The sequence below is a fragment of the Sciurus vulgaris genome (assembly GCF_902686455.1).
Source record: "Sciurus vulgaris genome assembly, chromosome: 7".
Classification (NCBI taxonomy): Eukaryota; Metazoa; Chordata; class Mammalia; order Rodentia; family Sciuridae; genus Sciurus; species Sciurus vulgaris.
Genome location: NC_136467.1, coordinates 130,062,794 through 130,075,810, shown reverse-complemented (window position 1 = coordinate 130,075,810; position 13,017 = coordinate 130,062,794). Strand labels below are relative to the sequence as shown.

Genomic DNA, 13,017 nt, shown 5'->3' with positions numbered 1-13,017 from the left:
TTTTTTACCTTTTGTATTCCCATACCCCTTCATCTACCCTGTCAGCAAATCTCCTAAATGTCTGTCATTTTCAATTTAGTTAAATATAAAAAGTCTAATGTAGGAACTGTATGTTATTTTTATTCATTTATTTATGTATTTATTTTGGTACTGGGGATTGTGCATGGGCTCTACAACTGAGCTACATCCCCAGCTTTGTATTTTTTGCAATTGCTTGTATTCCATATTGTTTTAAATAACTTTATAGAAGATAGGCCTAAATCGCCATTTAAGTCAAGAATTCATTCCAGAAATTCTGTAAGGTTACTCTGTATAGGCTGAATGAAGACATTTGATCTGGCTGACATATAATTGGTGTGTCCTCAGATTACTGAACATGTTTTTAAACCCAGGTTAAGTCTGTTTCACATTATATTGCTTTAGCGGCAGGAAATAAAGTACATTTGAAAATTCTGTTTATTGTTTCAGGGTCAAGACCAGAGTTGCAAACAAGGTATCAACTTTAAAGGGAAGAATTTTGTAAGAATGAATCCAAACCAAAAGGTCTCTAGCATACATTATGGAGATTCTTTACAGATTCCTGAGTATGGAAAAGCCTCTCAGTATGAAGGCAAGACTACAGAAGAAAGTGGTATAAATGCAGTGAGTGTGGAAAAAGGTTTGCTCAGATTTCAGGCCTTATTCAGCACTGGAGAATCCACACTGGAGAGAAACCTTATGAGTGTGATTCCTGTGGAAGAGCCATCAGTGTGCACTTAACCCTTACTATGCATGAAAGAATCCACACTGGAGAGAAGTCCTATGCTTGTAATGAATATAAGAAAGCCTTCAGTCATGTGTATAGTACACATGACTATTCATCAGAGAATCCACAATGGATAGAAGCCCTATGACTTTAGTGAGTGTGTTAAAGCATTTAGTGTTAGCTCAGACCTTATCAAACATCAGAGAATCCATACTGGTGAGAAACCATATGAATGTGATGAGTGTGGGAAAGCCTTTTATGTGAACTCAGCCCTTACTGATCACTTGAGAATTCACTCTGGAGAAAAGCCTTATGAATGTGTAGAGTGCAGAAAAGCATTTAGTCAGATCTCAACCCTTATTCATCACCAGAGAATCCATACGAGAGAAAAACCATATGAGTGTGATGAGTGTGGGAAAACTTTTAGAAAATATACACCAAAGGAAAGTGTCATAGTGATATATGTAATGAAGATATTCCAGAGACCTTTCATTGCATCATACATTACTATCAAAAGAAGAATATGATAAAAAGTCAATGAATTAATTCACACTTCACCTTTTGGAATATTGAAGAAGTGAAAAGTCACTGAAAGTCTAAGTCACTGAAAGCATAATGTCTACGACTGAAAAATCATGTCTGCTGACAGTGCTGTTTTAAAACATTAAGGTAAAGCCATTTAAAAATCATTTTCCAAACTGGGTGCAGTGGCTCACACCTGTAATCCCAGAGGCTTGGGTTGAGGAAGGAGGATTGAGAGTTCAAAGCCTGCCTTAGCAATTTAGCGAGACCCTAAGTAACTTAGTGAGACCCAGTCTCTAAATAAAATATAAAATGGCTGAGGATGTGGTTCAGTGGTTAGGCATCCTTCTGGCACCAAAAAATAAATAAAAATAAAAAGATTCCATAGAGGAAGGGGATCAGGGAGAAGAAAGGGGGAGGGAAAGGTGAAGTACTGGGGATTGAAATGGAGGAAATTACATTATTTGCATTATGATTATGTAAAAATGAACCCCACTATTATATATAACTAACACTAATAAAAAGGGGAAATCATATTCCAAAAATTAGTAAGAATGAATTTTAATAATTCAAATAATATATTTGTTTCTCTGTGCACAAGTCTTGTTTTGTTGCTGTGAGTCTTACAGATGAAACATTAGTTTTAAAGCAGAAGCAATGTTGGTTGATGAGAGAGGGATCATGTATACTCATTGAATCTGAAAATACCAACCTGTTCATCTTGTTTTGTCTTTGATACACTGCTGTGCTTTCAGGAATGATTAGCTGCATTGATCTCTTGGCAAAAGGCAGGCTAAATCTTTAGTCTACCCAATAGCTGTCGGGGGTCCTAGGTTGATGGGAGGCATCTGTGCGGTAGAGAAACAGCAGACAGAGACACCAAGTGTTCTGAGGCTGAATCTGTCTTTATTTTTGTGCCAGCCTTTTTATAGATATTTTTCTTTAGTAATGATTATATCATTTTATGGTTAGTTTAGAATAAGAAAAACCTTCAAAAGTACAATCTGTGCTTCTTCTCAAAGTACACATTCTCTCTGTAAGACAGCCCAGACCAAAACAACCTTATTTCCCAGCTAAACTAAAACAACCTTGTCCCCCAGATAAACTGAGAGCACCATGATCTGCCAGCCTTCAACCTTCAGAACAAACACGTTACTAGATTTTCTGAGAAACTACCCCCTCCATGAACTCCAGTGTTTAACAGTGAAAAGTTTTTACTATTATTAAAGGGCAAAGAAATCAACTTATGGTTAATATTTACTCTTCTATTTAATATAATGGCAGACCACAATCTTATTCTGATTCTCAAAGAATTAGACTAAACATAGGAAAAACACAAATTATATTTATGACAAATTATATTTTTATTATGTAAAGTATCTCTAGAATCAACTATTAAAACTAGGAAAGCAACAAAAGGCTAAACACCACATCCAAGCTCAGAGAAATGCCTCTTTATCCATCTATATTTAGAAATTATTATACTAAAGTAATCGGACTCCTTTTAACTTGAGCACAGCTACAATTGTTTATATATTTTATCCATGTATTACTACTAAATTGTGTACTATTTTGTGTCCCAATACAGTAAAACCTTCCCAATGTTTTTCTAATAAGTTTCTAATGATATGTTGATTATTAATATTAAAAAGCAACTACACATAGAGACATGCCATGCCTATGGCCCCCAAGAGGGAGGATGATCAACAGAAGTGTCAAGTATTGAGTCCTCTACTCCAACAGAACCATGTCAAGCATTGAATCCTCTACTCCAGCAGAACCATGTCAGATGTCAGAGTGGCAGGAAATAGATGTGGCAAATACCCTTCTGGGATCAGTACTGAAGTAATGGTATATCCCATTTGAGCACAACTGTAAATACTGAGCAGTAAGTGGTAAGTATTCTGAAGACTTTGAAGAAGCAGGCATTCTGGAAACAGAAATTTCTTTCACTAAAGAGTTTAGTGTGAGGAGTTCAGGTTATGTATATAGCTATTCCTTATGAGCTCAAGTTAAGGTATTAATGATTATTTTAGATTAGGTCTTATACCAGGTACTAGGTATACAAAAATAAATGAAAAAAGCACCCTGCTTGCAGGAAAGTAGTTTATTTGGGGTCAAGGGGAACAGAATGGGTAGAAAAACAATAATTATAAGGATAAAACCATTACATTTGTAGAATACTTAGCATTGAAGAAGTTGTAACAAGTATTCCTGAGACAAAGGTTTCATGGGAAGATGAAACCATGGGAGAAAAATGAGGTGTTTTGTTGTTGTTGTTGTTGTTATAATTGGTTATAGATGACAGTAGAATGCATTTTGACACATTGTATGCAACTGGAGGACACTTCTTATTCCTCTGACTGTACATAGTACAGAGTCACACCAGTAGTGTAATCATATATGTATATTATATAGAGTAATATTGTCTGTCTCATTACACCACCCTTCCCATCCCCACACCCTTTCCTGCCTCTCACTCCCCTCTGCCCAATCCAAAGTTCCTTCATTATTCCCTACCCACCTCCATTATGGATCAGCATCCACATATAAGTAAAAACATTCAGCCTTTGGTTTTTTGGGTTTGGCTTATTTCACTTAACATGATATTCTCTACCTCCATCTAATTACCTGCAGATGCCATAATTTAATTCTTCTTTAAGGCTGAGTAATATTCCCTTGTATATGTGTACCACATTTTCTTTATCCATTCATCTCTTGAAGGGCATCTAAGTTAGATTCCATAGCTTAGTTATTGTAAATTGAGCTGCTATAAATATGGATGTGGCTGTCTCACTGTAGTATGCTGATTTTAAGTCCTTTGGGTATAACCAAGGAGTGGGATAACTGGGTCAAATGGTAGTTCCGTTCCAAGTTTTCTGAGGAATCTTAATACTGCTTTTCATAGTGGTCGCACCAATTTGCAGTCCCACCAGCAATGTATGAGTGTACCTTTTCCCCCCACATCCTCCCCAACACTTATTATTGCTTATATTCTTGATAATTGCCATTATGACTGGAGGTGAAATCTTAGTTTTGACTTGAATTTCCTTAATTGCTAGAGATGATGAACATTTTTTCATATATTTTTGATCAATTATATTTATTCTGTGAAGTATCTGCTTAGCCCATTTATTGATTGGGTATTTGTTTTTTTTTTTTTGGTGTTAAGTTTTTTGAGTTCTTTATATATCCTGAAGATTAGTGCTCTTATCTGAAGTGTGTGTGGCAAAGATTTTCTCCCATTCTGTAGGCTTTCTCTTCATGTTATGGATTGTTTCCTTTGCTGAGAAGAAGCTTTTTAGTTCAAATCCATCCTATTTATTGATTCTTGATTTTATTTCTTGTGTTTAGGAGTCTTTTTAAAGTCAGGTCCTAAGCCAACATAATAAGTATTTGGGCCTACTTTTTCTTCTAATAGGTGCAGGGTCTTTGTTCTAGTGCCTAAGACTTTGATCCACTTTGAGTTGATTTCTGTACATGGTGAGAGACAGATTTAATTACATTTTGCTACATAGAGCTTTACAGTTTTCTCAACACCATTTGTTGAGCAGGCTCTTTTCTCCAATATATGTTTTTGGCACCTTTGTCTAGTATAAGATAACCACATTTATGTGGGTTTGTCTCTGTGTCTTCTGCATTGGTCTACATGTCTGTTCTGGTGCCAATACCATGCCATTTTATTACTGTGGCTCTGTACTATTGTTTAAGGTCTGGTATTGTGATGCCTCCTGCTTCACTCTTCTTGCTACGGATGACTTTGGCTATTTGGGTCTCTTATTTTTCTAAATGAATTTCATGATTGCTTTTTCTAGTTCTATGAAGAAGGGATTTTGGTAGGAATTGCATTAAATCTGTATAATGCTTTTGGTAGTGTGGCCATTTTGACAATATTAATTCTGCCTATCCAAGAGCATGGAAGATCTTTCCATCTTCTAAGATCTTCAATTTTTTTCTTAGTGTTCTGTAGTTTCCATTGTAGAGGTCTTTCACCTCTTTTGTCAGATTGTTTCCCAAATATTTTATTTTTTTTTGAGGCTATTGTGAATGGGATAGTTTTCCTAATTTCCTTTTCAGTTGATTCATCATTGGTGTATAGGAAAATAATTGATTTATAGGTGTTAATTTCATATCCTGCTACTTTGTTGAATTCATTTATTAGTTCTAGAAGTTTTCTGGTGGAGTTTTTGGAATCTTCTAAATATAGAATGATGTTGTCAGCAGATAGTGATAGTATGAGTTCTTCTTTTCCTAGTCATATCCCTTTAATTTCTTTCTTTTGTCTTATTGCTCTGACTAGGGTTTCAAGAACTATGTTGAACAGAAGTGTTGAAAAGAGGACATCCTGTCTTGTTCCAATTTTTAGAGGGAATGCTTTCAGTTTTTCTCCATTTAGAATAATATTGGTCTTGGTTTTAGCATAGATAGCTTTTACAATGTTGAGGTATGTTTCCACTAGCCCTAATTTTTCTAGTGTTTTGAACACAAAGAGGTGATGTATTTTGTCAAATGCTTTTTCTGTTATCTATCGAGATGCAGATGCAATGAACTACATTTATTGATTTCCGTATGTTGAACCAACCTTGCATCCTTGGAATGAACCCCACTTGATTGTGATGCACTCTTTGTTATATGTTTTGTATATGATTTGCCAGAATTTTATCGATAATTTTTGCATCTATGTTCATCAGGGATATTGGTCTGATTGATTTCCTTGATGTGTCTTTGTCTGGTTTTCATATCAGGGTAATACCAGTTTCATAGAAGGATCCCCTCCTTTTCTATTTCATGGAATAATTTGAGGAGTATGGTGTTAATTCTTTGAAGATTTTATAGAACTTAACTGAAAATCCATCTGGTCCTGGACTTTTCTTGTTTGGTAGACTTTTGATAGCATCTCCTTGCTTGAAATTGATCTATTTAAATTGTGTATATCCTCCTGATTCAGTTCAGGTAGATTGTATGTTTCTAGAAATTTGTTGTCTTTGAGACTTTCTATTTTATTTGAGAATAAATTTTCAAAATAGTTTCTAAGTATCTTCTATATTTCAGTAGTGTCTGTCATAATATTTCCTTTTTAATCACATATTTCTTCATTAGTGTAGCTAAGGGTTTATCAATTTTATTGATTTTTTCAAAGAACCAACTTTTCATTTTGTTTAATTGTTTCTTTTGTTTCAATTTCATTGATTTCAGCTCTGATTTTAATTATTTCCTGTTTTTTCACTATTTTTGGTATTGATTTGTTCTTCTTTTTCTAGGGCTCAGTGGTGTAATGTTAGGTCATTTATTTGTTGACTATGTATTCTTTTAATGAATGAGCTCAATACAATAAACTTTCCTTTTAGCACGGCCTTCATAGTGTTCCAGAGATTTTGATATGTTGTATCATTGTTCTCATTTACCTTCAAGTATTTTTTTATCTCCTCCCAGATTTCTTCTGCTATCCATTTGTCATTTGATAGCATGTTATTTAGTCTTAAGGTATTGGAGTAGCTTCTATTTTTTATTCTATCATTGGTTTCTAATTTCATTCTATTATGATAGAATTCAGGGTAGTATCTATTTTTTTTTTTTTTTTTGTATTTGCTAAGAGTTACTTTGCGCCATAACATATGGTCTATTTTAGAGAAGGATCCATGTGCTGCTGAGAAAAATGTATATTCACTTATTGACAGATAAAATATTCTGTATGTCTATTAAGCCTAAATTATTGATTACATTATTGAATTCTATATTTTCTTTGTTTAGTTTTTGTTTGGAAGATCTATCCAGTGGTGAGAGAGGTATGTTAAAGTCACCCAATATTATTGTGTTGTGGTCTATTTGATTCTCGAAATTGAGAAGTGTTTGTTTGATATATGTAGAGGCTCCATTTTGGGGAGCATAAATATATAGGATTGTTGTGTCTTGATGTATGATTACCTTAAGCAGTATGAAATATCCTTTTTTATCCCTTCTAACTTTGGCTTGAAGTTCACTTTATCTGATATAAGGATGGAAACCCCTGCTTGTTTATGTAGTCCATGTGAGTGATATTTTTTCCCATCCTTTTCACTTTCAGTCTGTGGATGTGTTTTCCTATGAGTCTGCCAGTCTATGTCTTTTGATTGATGAGTTTAGGTCATTAACATTCAACATTAATATTGAGATATAATTTGTGTTCCTGGTCATTTTGGCTTATTTTTGGTTTTTAACTTGACTTAGTTTCTCCTTTGACTATTCCTTTAGTGTAGTTCCTCCCTTTACTGCTTTTCATTGTTTTATTTCATTTCTTCCTCATGGCATATTTTGCTAAGAATGTGCTGTAGTGCAGGCTTTCTAGTGAGTTCTTTAAACTTTTGTTTATCATGGAAGGTTTTTATTTCATCTTCAAATTTGAAGTTTAGTTTTGCTGGATATAAAATTCTTGGTTGGCATCCATTTTCTTTCAGAGCCTGCTATATATTATTCTATGACTTCCTGTCATTGAGGGCCTGGGTTGAGATGTCAGCTGAAATTCAAATTGTTTCCCCCCTGTGCACAATTTGACTTTTTTCTCTCTCACAGGCTTTGAAGTTCTGTCCTTACTCTGTATGTCAGTCACTCTCATTATAATGTGCTTTGGTGTGGGTCTGCTGTAATTTCATACATTTTGGGTCCTGAAAGCCTCTTGTAGTTGATTTTCCATTTCATTATTTAGATTTGGGAAATTTTCTGGTTTTATGTCATTTAAAAGATTGTGCATTCCTCTGATTTGTATTTCCACGCCTTCCTCTGTCCTGATAAATCTTAAATTTGGTTGTTCAATTTATATCTTTAATCCGTTTGAAATGTATTTTTGTGCATGAGTCAAATTTCATTCTTTTTTAATGTGGATATTCAGATGATCCTGCATCACTTATAGAAAAGATTGTCTCTATCTTTGCCCACTATTCTGCACTGTCATTGTGTCATATGTTAATTGACCATATATGCATTTTCTGGTTTTTCTGTTATGTGCCATTGGTTTATTTAGCTATCCCTACATGAAAACCCACATTTTTAAAGTTACCATAGCTTTGCATTATGTTTTGATATTCATTGGAGCAAATCAGTACTTAGTACTTTCCTAATCCTAATACTTTTCCCTCATCCTCCTCATGGCCCTTAGGTCTATAAAGTAGCTGGAGGCTTTGATTTGAAGCTTTCTTGGTAGTGAGATGATTGCCACATCTTATGCTAGTTGGCACAATTTCCATAGGTAAGAGTGGAACATTGTAAAAGCCAGCATTTCTCCTGTTGAACTTCTTGCTAATGACTATCACAGGGATTAAAGATTTAACTAGTACTTTATCATTTTAGCCTATTTTACATAACCACTCCAACTCTTGGCAGCTCAAGCCCTCTCCAGATCAGATCAGCTCTTGACACTAGCTTCTCTCCTATTTCAGAAGTATCTCAACTGTTCTTGGCCCAACTGTTCTTGGCCCTAAAGCCACATCACCCAAGTCTCAGCCTTTGTTTTCACACTGGCCTTTGCTTCATCTCTTTCTTCTTCTCTCATAAGATCCCTTGTCAGTAGATTTAGGACCAACCTGAATAATCCAGGATGATCTCAAAGTGAGATCTTAATTATATATCTTTTGAGATCATACAATTAATTATTTATCTGTGAAGACCCTTTTTCAAATAATGTCACATTCTTAAATTCTAGGGGTTTAAACATGGACATAATTTTTTGAAGGAACACCATTCAACTTACTACAGATGATAAGTTTCTTTCCTTAAAGAGATAAGTTGATTAAGACAATTTAGCACTGAAGCTGATTTGAAATGTTTGGCAATTAAGACAAAATTACCTAGCTGGGTCTCAATTTGAACAAAAAGTAAGGGACACAAACCAGATATTTTCTGATACCTTTTCTAGCTTTGAGATTTTTATAATCTCTTTGAGTACATATAAAATACCTCATTGAGGGATGACCTGTTTATTCATCTGCTGTTTTGTATGTTATTTCATTCACAGATCTTGAATTTTCTCCCTAGTTCCTTCCATTTTACTTCTTCTGTTTTATTATTACCACTACTAATAAGTAGCAATCATTTATTGATACCTCCCCTATTCCAGGTGCTTTTTCTGTTTATTTACATTATTTCATTTAAAAGTGCACAAGCTTTATTTAGAAAAGAAACAAAACTGTAAAAAATATGCTCTAAATATCCATTTTGAGAATGTAAAAAAAAAAAAAAGGAGGAGGAGGGGAAGGAGAAGGAGGAGAAGAAAGAGAAAAGAAGGAGGAGAAGGAAAAACAGTAAAATAAACCCAAAGAAAGCAAAAGGAATAAAATACTAAAGATAAGAGCAAAAGATTAATGAAAAAGCAAATATATATTCTTACTTAAAGCTTTCACATATAAAGAACTAAGTTTTGGATAGATTCTCTCTATAAGCTACTTTCATATGTGTTATAATTGAATCCCCTTTTCTGCCGTCAGGAAAAAGGTGCTGATTACATACATGATCTACTTGCTTTTTCAGATGGTGACTCCTGATCTTTAAGAAGGAGTCTGCTTGAAAGCAGGAGTTTTCCAGAAGTTCAGTTCAGAGGGTGATGCCCTAAAGACTAAACAAATTTTCTTTAGGAGTCCCACTGTGTTTTACCTGAGTGAAAGGGAACACCTTTTGAGTTACAACATGAGACATGGCCTCAAACTAAGAAGAGTATTGTTGGTAGAGTGAACCAACACACCTGAGAGAATTATCTCTTGAAATTCAGTCCTGCTAGTGCTCTGGAGTGGAAATTCTCCATTTACCTTGCACTTAATTCTCACCATAAAAGAAGCAATCTCTCAGTGTAAAATGAGTGGGAAAATCATTGGTTTGAAAGTATCCCTCCCTAATAAAATAAATTGTAGCACATCAACAGCCCTGGCTTACATACCAGAACAAACAAACTGGAAGAAAACCCTCAGCCTGGAAAGGGATCACCTGAAGGTAAAGAATGTGGCAAAAACTTCAGATACTAAAAAGATCTTTTCAGTATCAGAAGTTTTGTGGGCACCTTCAGTGTGAAAAGCCTTCTGCATAAACTTGAGTATCATTAAACACAAGTTCATTTTAGACAGGAGCCTTATCTATGTCATGAGTGTGGGAAAACCTGGAAGCTCTGTGACAACTTCATCAAACATCAAAGAATCTACACTGGAGAAAAAGCCTTATGAGTGTGAAGAATAGAATAAAGAGGCCATTGTGGTTCAACTGTGGTCCTCCACTGAAGAATCCACACTCAAGAGTACCATATGAAGGTAGTGTGGGAGGGAATGCCCTCAGGTGGAAGCCAGCACTTATCACCAGAAAACCCGTACATGTAAAGTGGGAAGGCCATCAACAAAAGCTCAATTTTATATATCAGAAATGCACATAATTACTTTAACTGGCATTATTTTATGAAATTAAAGACAAGACTTTCTAGAAGACTATCATGTCATTTCATGGGAAGGGTTGAGAAATTTTTGTGACAGATCTCTATGGACATGTATACAATAGCATTTTCTGTCATAAAGATAGAGTAAGATAAGTCTTTATAGCTAATCACAACCTTGGATGTTACATTATTTGTTATATTGAGCTTCTTTGTTTGGATCTCATGATAATTAAAATAATTTTCTGAGAATAACTTTGACTTTGATTCCTGGAACCCAATAGGTGTGTCACTCATTCTCTTTTACTTTCTATGGTCAGTTGATCTAAGAGATTCCCCAAATAAATATGTTTTGGCAAGCCATTTCACAAAATTTCCTATCCCTTTGTTAAAATCAAACAAACACAAAAAAAGATGTAGAAAGGTGAGCAGGCTGTGTGAGAACATGATATGCTGGACAAGTTCACATTTGACTCAATATATTGAATAATTACTGATATATTGAAGGCTCTCAAGATATGTTTGTTGAATGACTATTCACAAGGGTTTATTTATGGATTGATATCAATTCATCCTAAAGTTTACTCTGGGCCTCTGCTCTCTTCCAAGAAATAATCAGTGAATAACCTTGGGTGCTCAGAATGGATTGATTATGAGCTTAGTTCATGGCACAGCATAATCATTGGTTTGTGTGTACCCTTACTTTCATTTTTATGTATTTTATTTTGCTTTTTCCTATTTACCCTCATCCTAATCCCATCCCCTCCTCCAAACCCAGCCATCATTAAATATTTATTTTATAAACCAGTCTTTGTGTTCTATGTTATTCTGCTTTTGGGGATCTGTTCATGTTGCTTTGTGAAGATCTAATTCATTCCTTCCTTTATTGGCTGTACAGTGTTGTCATTTATTGATATCTCTAATAGAGGCTGTCAACACCTTTAAGAATATTTTTCTGGGAAACATACCCATAAGTGAAACTGATGGATTCTAGGTACACACAGTGTTGATTTCACTGCCATGCAATATTCTTGTCCCTTGGGAGCTCAAAGAGCTGTACCTTAGCCAGACTATAATATCACCTTTTCTACATGGGTTCCTTTTTTTTTTTTTTTTTTTTTTAATGTTTTGTTTTTGTTTTTGTTTTTCCTGGTGCTAGGGACTGAACCCAGGGCTGTGCTTGCGAGGCAAGCACTCTGTGAACTGAGCTATATCTCTAGCCCCTCTGCATGGGTTCTTGACAACAATGGATAATGAAACTAGTCAGGCACACTGTCATCTGCTGGAAGCCTGGGGTGAGGTGAATCCTCAAAGTAAGAATGAAGTAATTTCAACTTCAAAAGTAATGCCTGATTTTCCAGGGTCTAGTGAGACAAACTGATTTTTTAAATTAAAATATAATGTAATTTAAACACTAATCAACTCATGCTGCAAGTAAAGCAGAAATGCAATCTTTTCCCCTTCTTCCTAAAAACATCATTCCAGAAAAAGAGCAGCATGTGCATGACATTGGAAAAACAGCAAGGCCAGTGAGAGCAGGAAATGAGGTCAGAGAGGTAAAGGGAGAAGGTATGTAGAAATGCACTTGTAAGCCAACTTATTGAGTTTTCCTGAATGAAAGAAACTCTTGAAGGATTTTGAACAGAAACATGATATATCTTCAGTTTTTAAAGTATTCCTCCTCCAACTTTGTTAAGGAGAGACCATATAAGGGCAAGAATGAGAACTGGAAGAACAAATAGAAGCAATTGAAATAATCTAAGCAGGAAATGATGGTGACTTGGACAGGGGTGACAGCAGAGGTATGAGATGTGATCAGATTCTGAATTGAATGTAGTGCCAAGGGAATTTTGCCAGTGGATTCGATGAAGGATTCAAGAGAAGAAGAATGACTTTTAAGGGTTTTGACACTGAGCAAATAGAAGAATGGAGTGATTTTTAAAGTGGTGGTGAGGTACATTTGCAGCAGTTTGTTTTTGAACATAAGTGGGGTATCACTACTTCATGTAGACTCTGGTCTCTGGTTTAAGAAAAGGAAGGGACTCTTGGAATGGCCTTTTCCCTTCAGTCCAGAAGCATTCTCTAGCAACACCTGGCTGAGTCCCAATTGAAAACCATTTATCATAGACAGTTTCCTTCTTCCCTTGGCACTGCTAAAAATCAAGGATTTAATAAAGTAGTACTTTCTTATCTGAATTTTTAATAGGACTTAAAGAGCTGAAGAACCTGAAGTTACCTGGTCAAAACTTATAGACTGTAAGCTACTCAGGTTATGTCACAGTGGTGCTAGCTTCCATGTCCATAGTTTCTCAGGAAATATGATTTATAGTCTATCCTTATCTTTCTTTATAAAGAACTTTAATAAAAT

At 35.1% G+C, this 13,017-nt stretch overlaps 1 long non-coding RNA gene across 1 annotated transcript; it reads left to right on the top strand.

Annotated features, from left to right (window-relative positions):
* The first annotated feature begins 3,010 nt into the window (after nt 1–3,010).
* LOC306666406 lies at nt 3,011–9,883 on the top strand. The gene is made up of 2 exons (XR_013765301.1): nt 3,011–3,162; nt 9,767–9,883. It is a non-coding gene; the product is annotated as an uncharacterized lncRNA (long non-coding RNA).
* The last annotated feature ends 3,134 nt before the right edge of the window (nt 9,884–13,017 follow it).